Source organism: Bos indicus, chromosome 22, assembly GCF_029378745.1.
Source record: "Bos indicus isolate NIAB-ARS_2022 breed Sahiwal x Tharparkar chromosome 22, NIAB-ARS_B.indTharparkar_mat_pri_1.0, whole genome shotgun sequence".
NCBI lineage: Eukaryota > Metazoa > Chordata > Mammalia > Artiodactyla > Bovidae > Bos > Bos indicus.
The window spans coordinates 4,320,445-4,341,904 of NC_091781.1; the positions used below are offsets into that span (position 1 = coordinate 4,320,445).

General features: G+C 38.6%; 1 protein-coding gene and 1 non-coding gene across 10 annotated transcripts in view; one reads left to right on the forward strand and one right to left on the reverse strand.

Moving 5' to 3' along the window:
* Nucleotides 1–21,460, forward strand: part of RBMS3 (RNA binding motif single stranded interacting protein 3) — an 803,408-nt gene that overhangs the window by 533,841 nt on the left and 248,107 nt on the right. The gene's annotated exons all lie outside the window — the stretch shown is intronic.
* On the reverse strand, nucleotides 5,698–5,803 carry LOC139178741 (U6 spliceosomal RNA). Its single transcript, XR_011563234.1, has one exon. It is a non-coding gene; the product is annotated as a U6 spliceosomal RNA (small nuclear RNA).

Below are 21,460 nucleotides of genomic sequence, written 5' to 3' on the forward strand. Positions count from 1 at the left end.
CTCTCAACCTTTCTATGGTGCCACACCTGATACTACAAACGTATCTGGGGAGCTGGTAACTAGTGAGAGAGAAGAAAGGAGACAGAGATGATTACATTTTGAAATCTGGATTATGAGAGACCAAATAGAGAAATACAGGGGACCATCTTTAGGAGATTAAGAGTGGTTGGAATGGGTTTTGTGCACCAAACTGCAACACTCCTCCTCCGTGATCATAGCTGTGAAAGAGGGGTGCCTCCAGGAAGCGTCCCATGTCAAGGATCCACCAAATCTCTCTACTTCTATAACTCAGGGCAAAATCTATAAAATCTTACTCAGCCTGATACAGGTATTTTGCAATCCGTGGGTAGTTATCACTCCCTTAGACATCTGTCCATCAAAAGAATGTGAGACTCAGCAGATTCTGGGGGTTTCTCATGGTGATGACAAGCTCAGGGGCGCAACTTTTATTGGTGTTTCTTTCTTCCCTGACTCTCTCTTCCTTTTCTATTATGTCTCTACTTCCTGACATCAGCTCTCAATTAATCTATCTTGATCCAGACTCTGATTTGGGGGAATTCAAATTAAGGATGGTGATCCAGTAATTGTGAAATTGTTTGTTTTTAATTTTATTTAATTCTTTTTTATTAAAAAAAAAAAAGTTTTTTTTTTTTGCCACACTGTGAAGCATGTAGGATATTAGTTCCCCAACCAGGGATCAAACCAAGTACCCCCTACACTGGGAACATGCAGTCTTAACTACTGGACCACCAGAGAAGTCTGGAAAATTATGTTTTGATTTAAAACTTCTGGCCACAAGGAAGCCCAGAGGAAGAAAGTAGATATAGCTAGAGTAGTAAAGTGAATTTCGTGGACCAAACACATTGTTTTCATTACTCTTAAACATTTATAGCAGTATTTGTGAACAATGTATTAGGGATGATAAAAATGAATATTAGTGAGCCTAGACAGATGGTAGTCAGAGTTTAAATTTAGAAAGAGAAATCTGCAACATGGTAATGATGAAGTGCCACCATGGCATGGTTGATCCTGGAACAACTGATGATGTGAAGAGGTTGGTTGGTGACAAAAATGGGGAGAGAAAGAAGGGCCAGGAAATTGTCATGATGAGAGCAAAGTGAAGGTGAGGGATGGGCACGGGAAATCATGCCACAGAGAAAAGAACCCGTGAAGATTTGGTCTTAGATAAAGGTAGTGTGGTGGGCATAATTAATGGGTTCAGTGTAGGGATGTCTGGAGTTGACGAAAGTGAAATGGAGATGATCTTTAGCTGAACAACGGGCGGCTTCCAATTAGTACTTTGGAAGGTTTTCATCAATGTTGTAGACTCCCTTACTAGCCCTCACTCTTCCCTTCATCTTCCCTAAATTTCCAATCTTCACAGGAGAAGGTTAGGGAAGGTGAAGTGTACTAGAGTGATTTTTTATTTATGCATTTGATTCTGAGTATTTAAGATCAGGATTTTGTTTAGAAGTTTTGTTTGTTTTTATGTTGTTATTTCTTCAGGTGCTACTATTTAGCTCAGTGTCCATTCTCAACGGGCTTCCCTGGTAGCTCAGCTGGTAAACCACCCACCTGCAGTGCCGGAGACCTGGGTTCACTCCCTGGGTGGGAAGATCTCCTGGAGAAGGGAAAGGCTACCCACTCGAGTGTTCTCACCTGGAGAATTTCAGTAAATGTTATTTGAAACTGATGCACAATTCCATGAATTGAACAGCCCTTGTACTTATACTTGCTGTTAACGAAATTCCTGAGGGGTTTGGGGGGATGCCTGCTTTCTCTGTCATCAGCAAACTTGGAGGAAAACATTGAGAAAAACATTTAAATCTTGTTTTAATTTTTGACAAAAATTCTCACATTTATGTTTCTAAATACATGTGTAAGAGGTGTGGGTTCAATCCCTGAGTCAGGAAGATCCCCTGGAGGAGGGCATGGCAATCCACTCCAGTATTCTTGCTCAGACAATCCAATGAACCAGGAAGACTTAGCAGGCTACAGCCCGTGGAGTCTCGGAGTTGGACACAACTGAAGCAACTTAGCACGCGTGCACATATACATGATAGTCGCTCAGTTGTGTTTATCTCTTTATAACCCCATGCACAGCAGCCTGCCAAGTTCTTGTGTCCATGGGATTCCTCAGGCAAGGATACTGGAGTTAGTAACCATTCCCTTCCCCTGAGGATCTTCCCAACTTAGGGATGAAACCTGGGTCTCCTATATTGCCAGCAGATTCTCTACCATCTGAGCCAAGGAAGCCCATATGTGTGTGTACACACACACACACACACACACACACACACACACACACAGAACAAGTGCTAAATATTCAAAAGAAAAAAAAAAAACAGTTTGATTGAGAAAGATTCTAGTTACTTCTTGGAAAGTCTCATTTTTCCAAAACTGATTTTCAGTGTGTTTTGCTGACAATCAGATTGTTATTTCTTTAAAGAGCTTATTCTTGGATGGGACACCGATGAATTCTGCTTTTTGAGATGGGTACTGTCCTTGCCTAATTTATCTTATAGTGTCTGGATCTTAACTCCTTGCCGCTGGATCTAGATAGGCTCTATTACTCTGCTGTACTTTGCACTCCTCTTTTTATTGTCTGCACATAAAAAGGTGAATATCGTGAGAACAGACAGACAGGGGTTTATTGGTCTGCATGTTCATCTCTTTGGCATAATGTTGCTCCTCTCTCTAGGGGAAGTGTGCAGGGGTTTATCAGGCCTACTGTGATAGAGAGGTATAATACAGTCTGTAATGTTTAATCAGTGAGGTATGGTCAGTATGTCTTGCTGACCGAACGTTCTCTATAATTCTGTGTAAGTACCAGTGAGTAGTAGCATAATTTATTCAGAGTCTACAGAACAAATTCTGGCTCCAGAATCTGACTGAAGTAATCATAATGTCATGGAACTGAGAAGAAGGATGAACAGGTTTTCTATACATCTCCAGAATCACAGACCATCTTCATCTATGTTTATCCAAAATGATAACTCCACTCAGGTCTTCACATTTCTATGCCTTGAGGTTTTCATGGTAAAGATTTAGAAGGGACTACCCTAGTGGTCCCATGGTTAGGACTCGGTGCTTCCACAGCAGAAGACATGAATTCATTCCCTGGTCATGGGACTAAGATCCCACATGCCCTGTGGTGCAGCAAAAATTAAATAAATAAATAAAAGACCTACAAAATAAATCACAAAGCCTTAATTTTATTCCTAAGTTGATATTGGACTTTGCCTTCTGTCAGCATCACTAATGAGTAGTTAAACCATCAGTGTCTGTGAGTGCTATTCGCAAGCAGAGGGGGTTGAGTAGCTTAAGACCAGTTAAGAGACAAGCCATAGAAACCAGGCTCTGAATAATTAAGTGCTTAGTGCACTTCCAAATCTTAAAATTCATTTAATAGGATTGATTTAAAAATACATCCTAACCAATTTTTGGATACATGGATAGTAGTGTGAATTAGATTCTTGCCACTCCTTGCCAGAAACCATCAAGAAAGCTTGTCATGCACACATCATTTTTTATGATCTAATTCTTTAGAATGAGAAGTCTGCAAAATTTAAGAAAATATTGTAAGAAAAATATAAATGAAAACACTCACTAAGCAAGCTCTGAACCAGGCACGATTTATCTGATAGCTATTTCCTCTGATTTCTTACCTCTTTAAGCCTATGAATGATGAATCAATTAGCTTACTATTATTTTTGTCATTTCTCATTTCAGAAGAAGTCTTTCAAAGGAAATTGGCATGTTTACGATCTTTCTTTAGAATTCATATATTTCAAAGACATCTGTCCCATTAGATTGTACATTTTTCTACAAAAGAATTTCAATGTTTATCTTTCCCTGTGCCTTCAAACAGTTAATACATTAAGTCTTTGAATGTAAAGATTGAGCCTTGCTGTTTATGTTTTAAGCATCTAAACTGATGCCTGTTTAGATGAGAGTATTGATAATTATTAAATGAATCAATATCAGCTTGTGGTAGACAGAATCATCTCCTCATCCCCCAAAGATCTCTAAGTCCTAATCCCCATTCCTGGTGAATACGGCAAACAAATTAAGGTTGCAAATAGGGTTAAGGTTGCAAATACATTCATCTTAAAGTAGAGAAATTATTCTGGATTATTTGAGTGGACCCAGTATAATCACAGGGGTTCTTAAAAGTGGAGGTGGGGGGCAGAACAGGAGATCAGAGGGAGGCAACAGAAGGACCTGACTCACCACCACTAGCCTTGAAGATGAAGCAGTGTGGGCAGCCAGCCTCTGGGAACTGAAAAAAGCAAGAAATTGGATTCTCCCCTAAAGTTTGAGGGGACAAGGAAGGAACTCAGCACTGTTGACACCATGATTTTATCCCAGTGGAATCTGTGTCAGCCTTTTAACCATAAAAGTATAAAATAGTGCAGTTGTATCATTTTATACCCCCCTTGATTTTGCGAATTTATTACAACAGCAACAGAAAACTAGTAGACAATTATGGAAATCATTTCAACTGAACAGCATTTAAACTATTTCTAAATTACATTATAGATAGCTTCTGGAAGATTGTCTTTGTTTCTCCTATTTTTAAAGGTCTTTGTATCATTTGAGCGGCTTGTTAAAAAGTAAAAGCTATGTTGTTAATTATTTTGACTTAATAGTTTCTTTATACCTGCTCACAAGGATATATTAGAATTGAAAACTATTAAATATCCAAAAAGAGAGTCTTTAGAGATGAGTGCTAATATATCAGAGAATATTTTTGTTTATTACTGAAGTATAGTTGACTATGTCTGCATCTCCATTGCTACCCTGCAAGGAGATTGATTAGTACCCTCTTTCTAAATTCCATATATATGCATTAATATATGATATTTGTTTTTCTGATTTACTTCACTCTGTATAATAGGCTCTAGGTTCATCTACCTTATTAGCAGTGATGCAGATACCTTCCTTTTCATGGCTGAGTGATGTTCTATTGAATATATATATATATATATATATACACACACCACAGTTTCTTTATTCATTCATCTGTTGATGGACATTTAGGTTGCTTCCATGTCCTAGCTCTTGTAAATAGTGCTGCAATGAACATTTGGTTACATGTGTATTTTTCAATATTTGTTTCCTTAGGGTGTATGTCTAGAAGTGGTATTGCTGGGTAGTATGGTAGTTTTATTCCTAAATTTTTAAGGAATCTCCATACTGTCTTCCATAGTGGCTGTATAATTTATTTTCTCACCAACAGTGCGAGAGGGTTCCCTTTTCTCCACACCCTCTCCAGCATTTGGTTTGTAGATTTTTTTTGATGATGGCCATTCTGACAACTATGAGGTGATATCTCCTTGTAGTTTTGATTTGCATTTCTAATAATAAGCGATGTTGAGCATCTTTCCATGTGTTTATTAGCCATCTGTTTGTCTTTGGAGCAATGTCTGTTTAGGTCTTTTGGCCACTTTTTGATTGAATCGCTTGTTTTTCTGATGTTGAGTTGTATGAGCTGCTTGTATAGTTTGGAAATTAATCCTTTTCAGTTGTTTCACTTGCCATTATTTTCTCCCATTCTTAGGGTTGTCTTTTCACCTTGTTTATAGTTTCCTTTGCTGTGCAAAAGCTTTTATGTTTAATTAGGTCCCACTTATGTATTTATTTATTTTCATTTCCATTGCTCTAGGAGGCGGGTCGTAGAGGATCTTGCTGGGAACAAATATGAAATGCTCCACAAATGTGTGTGTCGTCCCTGCACAGGGCCATGCTAATCTTCTCTGTATCATTTCAATTTTAGTATATATGCTGTTGAAGTGAGCACTCTAATTTTTGCCTTAGAGGAAATGGAGTTCTACACATATATACATTATTTTTAGATTCTTTTCCACTATGGTTTATCCCAAAAGATTGGCTATAGTTCCCTGTGCTACACCCTAGGATCATGTTATTTATCCATTCTAAATGTAATAGTTGACGTCTGCCAACCCCGTGCTCCCAGCGCATCCCTCTTTTTTTCCCCTCCCTTTGGCAACCACAAGTGTGTTCTCTATGCTTTTGAGTCTGCTTCTGTTTGGAAGATACATTCATTTGTGTCATATTTTAGATTCCACATATGAGTGATATCATATGATGTTTGTCTTTCCGTTTCTGACTAACTTCACTAGTATGATCATCTCTAGTTGCATCTGTGTTGCTGCAAATGGCATTATTTTGTTCCTTTTAAAGGCTGGATGGTGTTCCATTTATATATACATGTGTGTGTGTGTGTGTGTGTGTGTGTGTGTGTGTGTGTATACACACACACCACAGCTGCTTTATCCATTCATCCATCAGTGAATGTTTAGAAGATTATTTCCACGCCTTGGCTACTGTGAACAGTGTTGCTATTAACATACGAGTGCATATATAGATAACATTAGTTTTGACCTAATGAAGTCAAATATTATTTCAAGCCATCTGTTTCCATAAAATGTGCCCAGAAAATTGTACACTGTAAATCTAAATTCATGCAAATATGTATCTCTTAGCTCTTAACCTTAATACTTGCTTTCAATAATTCCTGTTATTTAAAAAAAAGATCATTAGTGTTTAGAAGGGCTCAAAGAGTTTATAAAGCTGGTATCACCCCTGAGTTTTAGGTGATTAAATCTAAAACATATATGATGCCCTATTCTGATGAAATAAAGAGTGTCCTAAATCTCTGAATAGCTGAGTGCCATAGGAAAGCATAGGCTCAAGACACAAAACAAAAGCTCAGGGAGATAATTATCGATGTTTATTAAGTGTTAACCTAATATACAGTTGTCCCTTGAGGGTTGTGACACTACTCCTTCTCCCAGTTGAAAATCCTTGTATAACTTGTTTGTTCTCTCTCTATGTTAATTCCTTCTATTTGCAGTTCTATATCCATGGATTTATTCAGCCTTAGATCCTGTAGTAGATACTTTTTGCATGCATGCTCAGTCATGTCTGACTCTTTGCAACCCCATGGACTGTAGCCTGCCAGGCTCACTGTCCATGGGATTATCTTGGCAAGAATACTGGAGTGAATTGCCATTTCCTCCTCCTCCTCCTGAGGATCTTTCTAATGCAGGGATCAACCTTGCCACCTGTGGTTCTGCACTGGCAGGCAGATTCTTTACCACTGAGCCACCCACGTAGCTCCGTGTAGTAGGACAGTACTTCAATTTACTATTAAAAAAATTCTAAGTATAAGTGGACCTTCCTGGTTCAAACCTACATTGTTCAAGGGTCAACTATATGTTTGTATTATTCACTTGATTAAATTCTTATTGATTTGAGTGTTTCTTATTATTCATGGAATTAAAATACTTTCAAGCATTTAAAAAATGTATCTGTCCACTGAAGATGTATTACTGTTATAGCAAGTAGCAAGATCAGGTGGCTGTAAATAGGGCCATTTTCTCTTGAACTGTGAGTGCAACTTATTTTGGAATAGAGGCTGATGAAACAGTTGTACTAGTTGAGTCATTGCAATGCCTAATGTAAAAGACTCAACAATTTGATTTCTGACTGGTGGTAGAGCAGATGTTAGCCTCCCTGGGTGCTTGCCTGACTTCCATCAGTCAGCACCCACATCTCTTTCTAGATGGCTTGCCCTCAGACTGGGACGGGGGAAGGAGGGCTGGTTTACTGATGCACAGCCAAAGTTAGAGGATCTAGGAAGACACATCCCCCTGGTGGGGGCAGCTGGAAAACAGTGATTGACAGGTGTCGGCTGTGTGCATCCCAGTTCTTTTGCTCCTGGTGAGAACACCTGGGGTAACCTATACTCTCTCCAAAGTTTCCCTGACTTCCCTGGAGACAAAGGTGCTACCCACTCTAAGTAGTGTAGCAATTGTTAATAGTTAACAGGTTTCCCTGGAGAAAGCAAACACAGTTTGACTACAGGAAAAACCTTTGTAGTCGTGGATAGAATTGCAATCCTGTGTCGTACTTGTGAACAGATCACTGGTTGGTTAACAGGATTCAGCCGATCCTACTTGTTTTCATAAAGGTACATCCTAAAGAATCAAAACTGTACCAATATTTAAGATAATGGGGTTTTAATTTAAACATTCTCAACAAAGCACAAAAGTATAGGAAGGAAATATTGAAACTAACCTATTTTTCTGAGCAATCACTTTAGGATAGTGTAGTGTATTTGAACCAAATGGTGATCCAGAGACCTGTGGGGTCCCTGACATTCTTCGCCTTTCTGGTGGTCTGCGAGGTCAACGTATTTTCATAATACGGGCTTATTATTTGCCTTTTTCAGTCTGATTCTCTCCTGAGTGTAGAGTTGAATTTCCCAGAGGCTACATGATATACAGTACGGCAACAGATTGAACGCAGAAGCAGATACAAGAATCTGTCTTCTATTAAGCCCCAAATTACAGAGATTTGCACAAATATAAAACAAGGCCACTCTGTGCTTATTTATTTTGTTTTTGAAATTTTTATAAAAAATATACCACCTATGGCATCATGTGATGTCTTTTTTAAAAAAAATTATTGGAGTATAACTGATTTACAGTGTTGTGTTATTTTCAGGTATACAGCAAAGTGAATCAGTTATACATACACATTTACTCCTTTTTTTACCTTCTTTCCCCACATAGACCATTACAGAGTATTGAGTAGAGTTCCCTATGCTATAGTGCAGGTCCTTATTAGTTATCTATTTTATATATAGCTGTGTGTATATGTTGATCGCAATCACCCAGCTTATCCCTCCTCATTCCCTTTTCTCCTAGAAACCATGTGTTTCTTTTCTACATCTGTATTTTAAAATTAGTTATTAAGGAAGCATTAAAAATTTTGGATTTTTAAATGGTAAATAGCTTTAACCTATGTAAACGAAAGTTATTTGCACTCTTAATACTTGTTAAGAGTATAAAGAGGTCCTGACGCAAACATGGAAACAGTTAACAAATAAAACAATGTCCCTGATTTAGAGTAAAACTCAAGATTCACATTTTTTCATCTTCTCATAATTAGAAAAGACTAAAGGAGATAGCCACAATAACGATGAAGCTTAAAATGTCCTCTCATCTTTCTGATCTTAGGTAGACAAAGTGGATGTGTTCTAGAAGCTATTTTAAGGGGAATGATTAAGGAATGCACTTCTATTAAAGGGGTTACACTACCATACATTGGAAGCAAGCACATAGATTCCTTATGGTATAGTGGGTATGTTGCATTCTCGAATGCGGAGGCAATGGTTATGCTTCTCAACATATGCTTTATCTTTTTATTAGCAAATAGTATATTGTTTGAGTATATGGATGCTTTGTCAAAACATAGTCCATACACAGTGTGTGTGGTGTGCGGGGTTTCTGGGAACGGAACTGTGTGATTTGGGAGTGGCGTGTGAGTCTGTCAGAACTTGGGGAGAGTTTAAAGATAATATTCAAAAGCCAGAATGGTAACCATGGATGTGTCCTCAGTTCATTTCGGTTGCTCAGTCGTGTCCAGCTCATTGTGATGCCACAGACTGCAGCTCGTCAGGCCTCCCTGTCCGTCACCAACTCCCAGAGCTTGCTCAAACTCACGTCCATCGAGTCAGTGATGCCATCCTACAATTTCATCTTCTGTTGTCCCCTTCTCCTCATACCTTCAATCTTTCCCAGCATCAGGGTCTTTTCCAATGAGTCAGTTCTTTGGATCAGGTGCCCAATGTATTGGAGTTTCTGCTTCAGAATCAGTCCTTCCAATGAATATTCAGGACTGATGTCCTTTAGGACTGGCTGGTTGAATCTCCTTGCAGTCCAAGGGACTCTCAAGAGTCTTCTCCAACACCACAGTTCTAAAGCATCAATTCTTCAGTGCTCAGATCTCTTTATAGTCCAACCCTGACATCCATACATGACCACTGGAAAAACCATAACTTTGACTAGGTGGACCTTTGTTGGCAAAGTAATGTCTTTGCTTTTTAATATGCTGTCTAGGTTGGTCATAGCTTTTCTTCCAAAGATCAAGCAGATTTCATGGCTGCAGTCACCATCTGCAGTGAGTTTAGAGCCCAAAAAATAAAGTTTCTCACTATTTCCATTGTTTCCCTATCTATTTGCCATGAAGTGATGGGACCAGATGCCATGATCTTAATTTTTGAATGTTTAGTTTTAAGCCAACTTTTTCACTCTCTTTTTTCAATTTCATCAAGAAGCTCTTTAGTTCTTCTCCTCTTTCTGCCATAGGGTGGTATCATCTGTGTATCTGAGGTTATTGATATTTCTCCCAGCAATCTTGATTCAGCCCAGTGTTTCTCATGATGTACTCTGCATATAAGTTAAATAAACAGTGTGACAATATACAGCGTTGACGTACTCCTTTCCCAGTTTGGAACCAGTCTGCTCTTCCATGTCCAGTTCTAACTGTTGTTTCCTGACCTGCATACAGATTTCTTAGTAGGCAGGTAAGGTGGTCTGGTATTTCTATCTCTTGAAGAATTTTCCACTGTTTGTCATGATCCACACAGTCAAAGCCTTTGGTTTAGTCAGTAAAATAAAAGTAGATGTTTTTCTGGAACACTCTTGCTTTTTCTACGATCCAACGGATGTTGGCAATTTGATCTCTGGTTCCTCTGCCTTTTCTAAATCCAGCTTGAACATCTGGAAGTTCATGGGTCATGTACGTTTGAATCCTGGCTTGGAGAATTTTGAGCGTTACTTTGCTGGCGTGTGAGATGAGTGCAATTGTGTGGTAGCTTGAGCATTCTTTGGCACTGCCTTCCTTTGGGAGCTCCGTTATCATCATAAGCACTGTCCTGTGCCCTTCTTTTGGTCTCTGCTGATTCCACATAGTGCTTTTCTCCTAATCATACTATACTTCAGTGTTCTACTCACCTTGTAGAATGCATCTTACAGACCTCCAGGTTTGCTAGTCTGCGTAAATAATGACACTAATATAATAATAATAAATAATATCATGTATCAATAACTAATTGAATACTACACACTATTAAGTTTCACATATTTTTTAAATTTTCACGGATGGTAAAGTCTCCTCTTTTGGAATCCCCAAATCATGATTCTTTTAAGCTTATTTCCTCTTAACCTAATATGAAAGATCTCTAAGGAAATAGTTACCTAGTTATCCTTAATAAATGATTATGATTTTAACCCAATGAATTCATGTAAGAGTTATAACAATTTAAGATGCAATGTCTCCTGTAATTTATTTTGAAAAGACACAACTTACTATTTTCTACATCCTTTCGCATCCCAAGCATTTTCTCATCCCAGGAACAGCGTTATGCCTTTTGTTGCACTTAGCATGCTGAATCTTCCCTGGTAGCTCAGTTGGTAAAGAATCCACCTGCAATGCAGGAGACCCTGATTCGATTCACGGGTTGGAAAGATCCACTGGAGAAGAAACAGGCTACCCACTCCAGTATTCCTGGGCTTCCCTGGTGGCTCAGCTGCTGAAGAATCCACCTGCAATGCGGGAGACTTGGGTTCGATTCCTGGGATGGCAAGATCCCCTGGAGAAGGGAAAGGCTACCCACTTCAGTATTCTCACCTGGAGAATTCCATGCACTGTATAGTCCATGGGGTTGCAAAGAGTTGGACACGACTGAGCAACTTTCACTTTCACTTTAGGATGGTGAAGAAAAGAGCAGTGTCCATTTGCTTTATGTGTGCTTTCTATGAGAGTCCACTGGAGGGTATGCTCCTTTGCCTCTGTGAACTTAATTGGCTAGAGAACATATTCTATAGAGAAAACTGTCTTCTCCCCAATTGGTCTTGGTTTGAGTTTTGGTTCTGTCTCTTGTTACTTTTGAACATAGGCAAGTTATTTAGTCTCTTTCTGGGTTCATCAAGGAACCTAAGGAGTCCATTCAATGTTTATAATGCCTTCTTTACAGAAATGTTGCACAGATTTTGTACGGTTCCACAAAAGTACTGGTAGGAAAAGGTAGATAATCCTATTATAAGTAGCATTTGTTTGCGTCATAAGAATCATTTCATCAACATCCAGCCTCTAGGCTGGAAATACAATTTCACTTTTGAAATCTATAAAGTGCCGTCATTGATGGACTTATCTAGTACATGGACTGTAAGATATACCTCCCTTACAGTGAGGTTAAGACCACCCTTCAGTTTCCAAGCTTTTCACATTGTTGCCATATCTCATTCTAGAATGGCCTCCAGTTAATGAAGTATCTCAGCTGGAGCTCAATAGTTTTCTAGCAGGGTTAGAAAGAGTAGCACAGCAGATAAATGCTTACCTGAAATTTGCTGTAGTGGCTCCCAGATTTGTAAATACTGGTCATAATTCTGATTGGACCAAGACAGCTATCTTCATCAGGCAGTCATTATTTTAGGTAAAACAACTATAAAAGCATGGATGATTTCGAACTTCTTGTAGTGATCTCATGACATATCTTTGCACCTCCAGTTCACAGATCCTAGGATCCCTTGCTACCCTCATTTCCCAAAGAAATGTCGCTCAAATATAGATGTAGCATTTTTCATGCAGATTTTTCTGATCTTCAATTTCTCTTCTCTTAACTTTCACTGCAGTTTATCAAATCATTTTATTCTGTATTGAGTCTCTGTGACATGTAGCCTTGGGACTTACCTTATCCCACTGGATGGCAGAATTATGCCTTTTTTAATCCTTATATGTCCTCCAGTACCAGCATTTAAACATAAGAAATGTTTAATATAGATACGCTGAATTGAGTTTCAATACATTGAAACTGTGGTTTCTCAACCACACTGTGTCTTAATACATTCAATCAGCAAATAGTTATTAAGTGAAAGTAGAAACCAACTGCAATGATTCCATACAGAAATATTTTACATAGTGTGTTCCTCTTTGTAAATTTTAAAATGTTTAAATTTAAAAAGCTTTCTTTGGATACAAGTCAGTGTTCAAAACAGCATGTATCGTTTTCTTTCTCATAAATTTTAAATTATCTCTCGAGTCTACCTCATCCTTTCCATTGCTCCTATCTCCAGATTTTTTTCTAAGTAATGGGTTATGAAAATTAAAAGAAGCAAAAATAATACAAAATACAAAATGTATTAGAATACCACACATCCTGTTGGTTGTTACAATTGATTAATTCCACAACTGGCCATTAGACCTGTTGTCTTTCACTAACACAGCTCGAGCCCTGGCAAAGGTTTCTTTCTCTGTGAAGTTCTGCAGGTTCTGTCCTTGTCCTGCATGCGGGCTGCAGGGCCTGTGCCATCAGCAGAATGGACTCATTAACCTTTCCATTGATTTGAACTGCAATTTGAATAAATATTTATGCCTTTTCTCCCTGATGGCTGGGTGAAGTCCTTTATCAATAGCACCAAGAGCTTCTCCCTTTGACTTCTCATACCTGTTCAGAAAATTTTTATCAAGCTGTTGTGTTTACATTGTTAATCTCTTGCTGCCTTAGGTTTGGCACAGAAACACATTCATTCTGGATTTAGCAGATTTATTTTATATTCATTTGGCTTCTGCAGTGAAAGTTCTTTTTTGCCTTTGGGTGTACTGTTTTAACTTTAGGATGTAAACATTTCCAAATTCTGTCTGTCTGTCTGTTTCCTGTCTGTCTGTGGTGTTTTTCTGGTTACTCTTTGTATGTGACTACTTCAGATTCACTTTTTGACACCAGTATCTCCTAAAAGGTACGGTTAGAGGAGGTAATTGCTAACACTGTGGAGGTAATGACCCCAATATATACATGTATGAAACTGACACTTTGCACACCTAAGCTAAATGTACACATCACGTGTTAATTAAATCTCAGTGAAGCTGGGAGAGATAGAGGCAAGAAATGTCTGTGTTCTTATGTCCTCACTTTCTATCAGTAAGCACGTCTTCTCTGGGGAGAATGAAGTAGGGGATACTGTAAGCCGACCGTAGTGCTTAGTGCATTATGGATTATTTCACTGTATTCCCAAAGTGCTCTTAGTGAAAAAGCACTGTTCCATTTTGCAGATGAGGAGGCTGAGAGCTACAGAATTTATGGAAATTGCTCAGACACATAGTAAGTGAGCTGATTGATTGCAGGATTTAGTTCTGCCACTTCCTAGACATGTGATTTAGGGAAAATTACTTAACCTCTCTGTGACTCAATTCTCATAGGCAACATGGAGATAAGCATAGTTCCTTTGTGTACCGTCGTCGTAGGGTGGCTGTGGACTACATACGTTGCACTATGCAGAGTCTGGGGGATGTTCCTGGTATATGTAAGTGCTCTTTAGGTGTAGGTAGTTATACTAAGTCATAATTTTTTGTTGTTGGATCGAGAGGAAAATACTCTAGGAGAGGAAATCAGAAGGAAATCCCATAACTCTTCCTCTACATGTGTTTTCCCTCCATTCCCAGCTTGGAGGACCATGTTTCTTCTTTATTTGCTAAATAAGATGAGCACTCTCTGTTGGCTTCAGTGTGCCATACCTTTAGTACACTTGAAGCCTTCCTCTTTGAGATGCAGTTGCTCACTTCAATACTTATTCTAGCTTTTGGAAGAATAGAAATATTTGGCCACCACTTTCAGTAAACTGCATACTTTGTTTTTTATTTGCATGCGTGCTAAGTCGCTTCAGTCGTGTCCAACTCTTTGTGACCCTACAGCCTATAGCCCACCAGGCTCCTCTGTCCGTGGGATTCTCCAGGCAAGAATACTGGAGTGGGTTACCATGCCCTTCTCCAGAGGGTCTTCCAAACCCAAGGATAGAAACTGCATCTCCTCCATCTCCTCCATTCGCAGGCGGGTATTTTTTTTTACCACTAGCAGCATCTGCTGCTGCTGCTGCTGCTAAGTCTCTTCAGTCGTGTCCGACTCTGTGCGACCCCATAGATGGCAGCCCACCAAGCTCCCCCGTCCCTGGGATCCTCTAGGCAAGAACACTGGAGTGGGTTGCCATTTCCTTCTCCAACGCATGAAGGTGAAAAGTGAAAGAGAAGTCGCTCAGTCGTGTCCGACCCTCAGCGACCCCATGGACTGCAGCCTACCAGGCTCCTCCGTCCACGGAATTTTCCAGGCAAGAGTACTGGAGTGGGGTGCCATCGCCTTCTCCGCTAGCAGCACCTAGGAAGCTCAATTAGTATATATAAACAGCAGGGCTGCCCAGATGGTGCAAGTGGTAAAGAATCCCTGTGCCAATGCAGGAGACATAAGAGACACAGGTTCAATCCTTGGGTTGGGAAGATCCCCTGGAGTAAAAATGGGCTTGCAAAGAGTCAGACATGACTGAGCATCTGAGCACATCATAAGTGCTTCTCTTGTTATAAAGGAAAGGTAGCATGTTTATAGACACTTTCTTTAGAGAAACCATCTTTCTTCAAAAACTACTCTGTAGAATGACTTTCTTTTAATTTTTGCTGTTTTGAGTTGCACATAAAGAGCTGGGTCCAGAAGAAAAGGCAGTTTGCTGAAAAGCCTCAATAAGAGGAATTACAGATTTGTTTTTTTTCTCCTTCTGTCTGGTTCCGTCCACTGAATGGTCTGAAGAAGCCATGGAAACTTAGTGAGATGTGATAATGTTTTTTGTTCCTTACATTCCTGAGATACCGGAGAAGGTGTCTTGCTCTGAGAACTTCTTTTAGGCTGAAAAGTACCACTTAGAAAATCAGTTGCTACAGGTACCTAATTCAAAGAACTGACTTGAATTCCTTTTGTGGTTACAAAGGGGTTATGAATCTCAAAATCATAAAAGAATATTACTGCAGTGAAAAACATTTCAGCAATCCTAGATTAAGGCCAAAGATAGCAAAATCTCAATGACATGGTAGACAATCTGTGTAGTTCAGTGATTGGAGGCACAAAAGATGGCATACTCTTAAGTTTTCATCTCTGCTGCTGCTTTTTAGTCAGTCAGTTGTGTCTGACTGTTTTGCGACCCTATGGGCTGTAACGCTCCTCTCTATATGAGATTTCCCAGGCAAGGATACTCAAACAGGGGCTCAGTATCAATCTAGAGGGGTGGGATGGGGCGGGAGATGGGAGGGAGGTTCAAAACGGAGGGGATATATGTATCGCTATAGCTGATTCATGTTGAGGTTTGACAGAAAACAGCAAAATTCTGTAAAGCAATTATCCTTCAGTAAAAAATTAAAAAAAAAAAAAGAGTACTGGAGTGTGTTGCCATTTCCTTCTCCAGAGGATCTTCAGGGATCAAACCTGTGTCTCCTGTTTGGCAGGCAGATTCTTTAACACTGAGCCACCTGGGAAGCCCAAAGCCTGGTTTATCTGATGTTAACTCAAGTCCTTTACACTAGTAGACATTTAATATTTTTTCTTTATTAAGAAAATATTCTTGACTGTAAAGCAGACCCAGGAATATATTTCTGGGGTGAGGGATAAACATACAGCAGAAGAAGAGTAACGAAGGGGCCAGAGGATGGGGTAAGAGAAGGGACTGATCCATTCCACTTGAGGAGAGATGCCCAGATCAGAGCTTGAGGAGTCCTTTGAACTGAGTAGAACTAGAGGGGCTAGTTTGGCCTGTTTTGGCTCAAACTAGGTAATTGGGTTATGTTCCATCTGGTTAGATTTTTAAAACCCTGAATTTGATCAATTTTATTGTTTCGGCTGCTTCTATATTAAAATATTAAATGTTTGTCTATCACATTTCTTACAAGTGTTGACATAGTTTGCTGTTTAAGGGGGAGAATGGCATTAAAACATGTATAATATCATATAAGAAATGAATCACCAGTCCAGGTTCAATGCAGGATACAGGAAGCTTGGGGCTGGTGCACTGGGATGACCCAGAGGGATGGTATGGGGAGGGAGGTGGGAGGGGGGTTCAGGATAGGGAGCACATGTACACCCGTGGCAGATTCATGTTGATGTATGGCAAAACCAATACAATATGGTAAAGTTAAAAAAAAAAAATAATAATAATAATTTAACTTTTAAGTGAAATAAAGTAATCTTCTCCACTATACCTTTTTAAAATTAATTTTTTAAATTGGCATATAATTGCTTTATACTGTTGTGTTAGTTTCTGCTGTACAACAAAGTGAATCAGATATACATCTCCCTCTTGGACCTGTCTCGCATCCCCCATCCCACCCTCTAGGTCATCACAGCGCACCGAGCTGAGCTCCCTGTGCTATACGGCAGTTTCCCATGAGCTATCTAGTTTGCACAGGTAGTGTGTATATATCAATCCTATTCTCAGTTCATCTCACCCTCTTCTTCCCCCACTGTCTGCATCTTTATTCCTGCCCTATAAACAGGCTCGTCAGTACCATTTTTCTAGATTCCATATATATGCATTAATATATGATATTTGTTTTTCTCTTTCTGACTGACTTCATTCTGTATGACTCTGGATTTTGCATTTTGACTCAGGATTTTGAATACACTATACTATTAAAAAAAAAACAACCTTAAGATGTTAAGAGATTTCATCAGCATTCACATTCTTTTACTTTTTCTCTGCATTTAACTTGTGGTATATTTGTTATCAACTACATAGCAAATTGATTCTTCAACAAGGTATCTCAGCAGTACTTAGAAATTAACCCATCCCTTCACACTATTAGATGTTACTATTCCCTGTATGAGGTTAATTACCTGTGACACATATGCTTACCTTACACAGAGGTCACACCAGCACATGTATCTGACCTTACATTGTGTCTCACAGAAATAGTTCCTGCTCTATATCTGACTTCAGCTTTTTATTTTTTATTTTTAGCTATTCTTGCTTCCAGACCTACTTTAACATCACTTTTGCCACACTCTCTCCAAATGGCATACTATTCGGGTAACTATATCAAGTTACAGAATAACTCCTGAAAACTCTCCTACACTGTCCCTTTGCGGTCAAACCATCCCTTTCCCCTTTGTTTGCTGGAAATCATGACTTTGTTTTTCATCCCCATAGTTTAGCTTTTTGGAGAATGTTATATAAATAATATCATGCAGTGTGAAGTCTTCTGAATCTGCCTTCCTTCTCAGCCTAAGGATTTAGTCAATGCCTGCTGTTGAGTGATCATAGTTCACTTCTTGCTAATGCTGAGTGAGTGGTATTTCTTTGAATTGTCGTACCTCATTTTGTTTATTCTCCAGTTGAAAGTCACATCAGTCTTTCAAAACTAGAAATGACAAGGTACCCATTTTTGATACCAAGCCAGTGTCCTTTATTTATTTAAATTTTTTTAATTTTGGTACTACTAATTGGGAGTGGATCCTAAATTTTATGTTATACTTGGGTTAATCACTATATAATTCTTGATTTGCTTGTTGTCTCTTAGGAAGCTTAATTTTAAAATAGTAAGCCATTTATTTTCCTGGAAAATTTAAAACTTGACTATGATGGATTCTTTTTTTAATGTACATTTGGTTTGGTATGTTTTGAGTTGTTAATGTATGGAAATAGTTGCAACATTCAAAAAAGCTTCACAGTGAAAATAGTTTCTCTTCTTTTCCTGTGGTGGTCACCCTAGTTTTCCCCCTTGAAAAACTAATGTCACCATTTCTTATGCTTCCAGAGGATGTGCATGAAAATGTACATTTAGATTTTCACTCCAGTGGAGGCAAGTATACACTCTCTTATAATCCTTGATATTTTTCACTGAACAATGAACCTGAAGGTTGTTTGCAGTACAAGGAAAGCTGTTTCACTACTTTTTTTTTTTTAAACTTTACAATATTGTATTAGTTTTGCCAAACATCAAAATGAATCTGCCACAGGTATACCCGTGCTCCCCATCCTGAACCCTCCTCCCTCCTCCCTCCCCATACCCTCCCTCTGGGTCCTCCCAGTGCACCAGCCCCAAGCATCCAGCATTTTGATGATTGCTTTGTATCCCATTTTAATGATACACATACTTTTAATAAAAATCTTCTAAGTTACTTACTTATGAATATCTAGGGTTTTTTAAATCCTTTTCTGTTACAAATAACACAAAAATTAAAATTGATATTTGTTCCTTTTCACATAAATGTAGCCTATCTACAGGAAAAATGTGTGAAGCGGACTTGCTGGGTAAAATAGTATTCTTGCTTACTAGATTTTGATGAATTTTGCCAACTTCTCCTCTTATAAGTTATCCTAAGTCAGACTCACAACAGTCAGTATAAGAAGTTCATTCTCCTGACACCTCAGCTAATATGACAATTATGAATCTTGTACTTCTCTAATGTAACAGGTGGAAATTTACCATATTGAAAATCCCATGGACAGAGGATCCTGGTGGGCTGCAATCCATGGGGTTGCTAAGAGTCGGACACGACTAAACAACTTCACTTTCACTTTTCACTTTCATGCATTGGAGAAGGATATGGCAACCCACTCCAGTGTTCTTGCCTGGAGAATACCAGGGACGGGGGAGCCTGGTGGACTGCTGTCTCTGGGGTCGCACAGAGTTGGACACGACTGAAGCGACTTAGCAGCAGCAGCAGCAGCAGTCTTAATAAAAGAAATATAAGTGAAGTTTGGGCCTCTTTTCATGTGTTAGAACTTTGACATTTTCTCTTTTGGAGCTCTCTATTCATATTGTCTGTTCAGTTTTCAACTGACTTTCTTATTCATTTGTAGACGAAAGCTGGTGTTAGCATGAAAGAAAACAGGTGTTTGTCAGTCACTTACCTTTTGCCTTCATTATTGGTGGTTTTTTTTTTTCATTTCAGATTCTTGTAAAATTTTATATACACATACATACATATATATATGTGTGTGTACATATAAATAAAAGTATCGTTTCATTTTTAAAAATCTGATTATAAAATTATCTATTTAATCTATTTTGATTTTTGGCATGATACAAAAAGGGAGAAACTAGCTTTATTTTTATTTCCTGATAGTTGTTCCAACACCATTTATTGAATGATATATTCCTTCTCATTGAATCAAAATGCCACATTTTTCATCTAGTCAGTTACCATTAAATTTTTAAAATTTTCTTGGAATTTCTATTGTTTTCATGGATCTACCTGTCAAGTCAGGTGTTGAGTTATACCTTAAATAATAAGTATTTTCTATGATGTTTTAACACCTGGAAGGGCTCTCCCCATTGCCACCTTGACAGATTTCTTCTTTTAAATAATACTTGTGGGTTTTTTCCCACAATAACTTTAGAATTCATTTTTTTTACCTGCTCCCCACCTCACAATATATGATCATTTTATGATTTGTTCATTTGTAATTTTAAGTGAGACAAACCCATTGTTTTCAAAAGGAGACTTTCAACATGAGGGCTTGTTACCAAAGCAAAATTATGACATCATCTGGCAGTCATTCCAAATTATAGCCACGTGTTCCAGAATGGTTTCTTGCTGTGCTAGATGGTGTGACATAAATCACTTCCATTCTATAGGCAATGCTGTCCATTTTCTTCATCTTACAACTCAAAATCTTAAAGGCAGAAAGTATTATGGTATCTTATAACTCTGCCTACAAACAAGAAACATCAGCCATGTTGAGATCCTTTTCCACTTTTTTCAACTGTGAACACATTTTTACTGAAACGAAAGGCTCTCTTCTGCACTGATAATGAGAAAATATTTCTTAGTCAACATTCCAAACACAGTTAAAAAATCTACTCTGGGGAAAAAATGGTGGAAGAAAAGCAGTATATGAAAGTTAAAATGTTGTATCAAAACAAAACATATTAAATAGTTGTGCTGTAAAGGTTAGATCTCGTATGTAAAGAATGAAAGCACTTGCATCGTGCCACTTATTTCTGAAGCGAGTCTAAAGTTTGGCCAGCCACTAGTAGGACTCCATTCCAGCTTACCTTAGCGTAGATGGGAATTATGAATGCATTTTGTGGACTTTGGCTCTGTGTCTTCCCAAAGAGCGTGATTCATTCCTGAGTAATCTGTAACCCATACTCCTTGTAGAATCATTAGAAAAGCCTGCCTTGATGATTTTTCATTGAATATCAAAGCTTTCAGAAGTGTGCCTCTGGGAATGACCCTCTGCAGATGTAGGAGCGTCTCCAAAATGACCCAGGTGTTACCCCCTCCCCTTCAGTCTCTCTGGTATTGTCTGGTATTGTGATTTTCCAAGTGTCTTACAGGAAGAGATTAAGCCTTCCGGAGAATTACTTAATTTTCAAAAGGACTGCTTTTCTTTTGTGTGCCTGTCCCATTTTCTTGCTTTTTGTGTCACTTATGGGGATTTTGAACTTGAAAATACTGAGCTATTTTAGAGCCTCCATAGTAAAATATTCCCACTTTGATATGGAGTGAAATTTCCCCAATTGCATGATCTTTGAAACACAAATTGGATTTACATTTACTTTTCAAAGCTTTTAATTCTTTTTTGGCGAACATCCTCTGACTCTGAGCTCCCCAGGCTTTCTGTTTGTTTAAGTTTGCCTCCTCCTTTCAGTGAGTATGGGAGACAGTCCAGGAAATCAGGGAACCCTCACCCAGCACTTTGTAGAATATGCACCTTATTCCTCTGGAGCCGTGGGTTTGTGAAATTATCCTGCTTTCAGAAGGCCTTTTATTTATTTTTTAAAGCCTCTCATACCTAAGTGGGGTGAGTAGGTGAATAGCATTGAT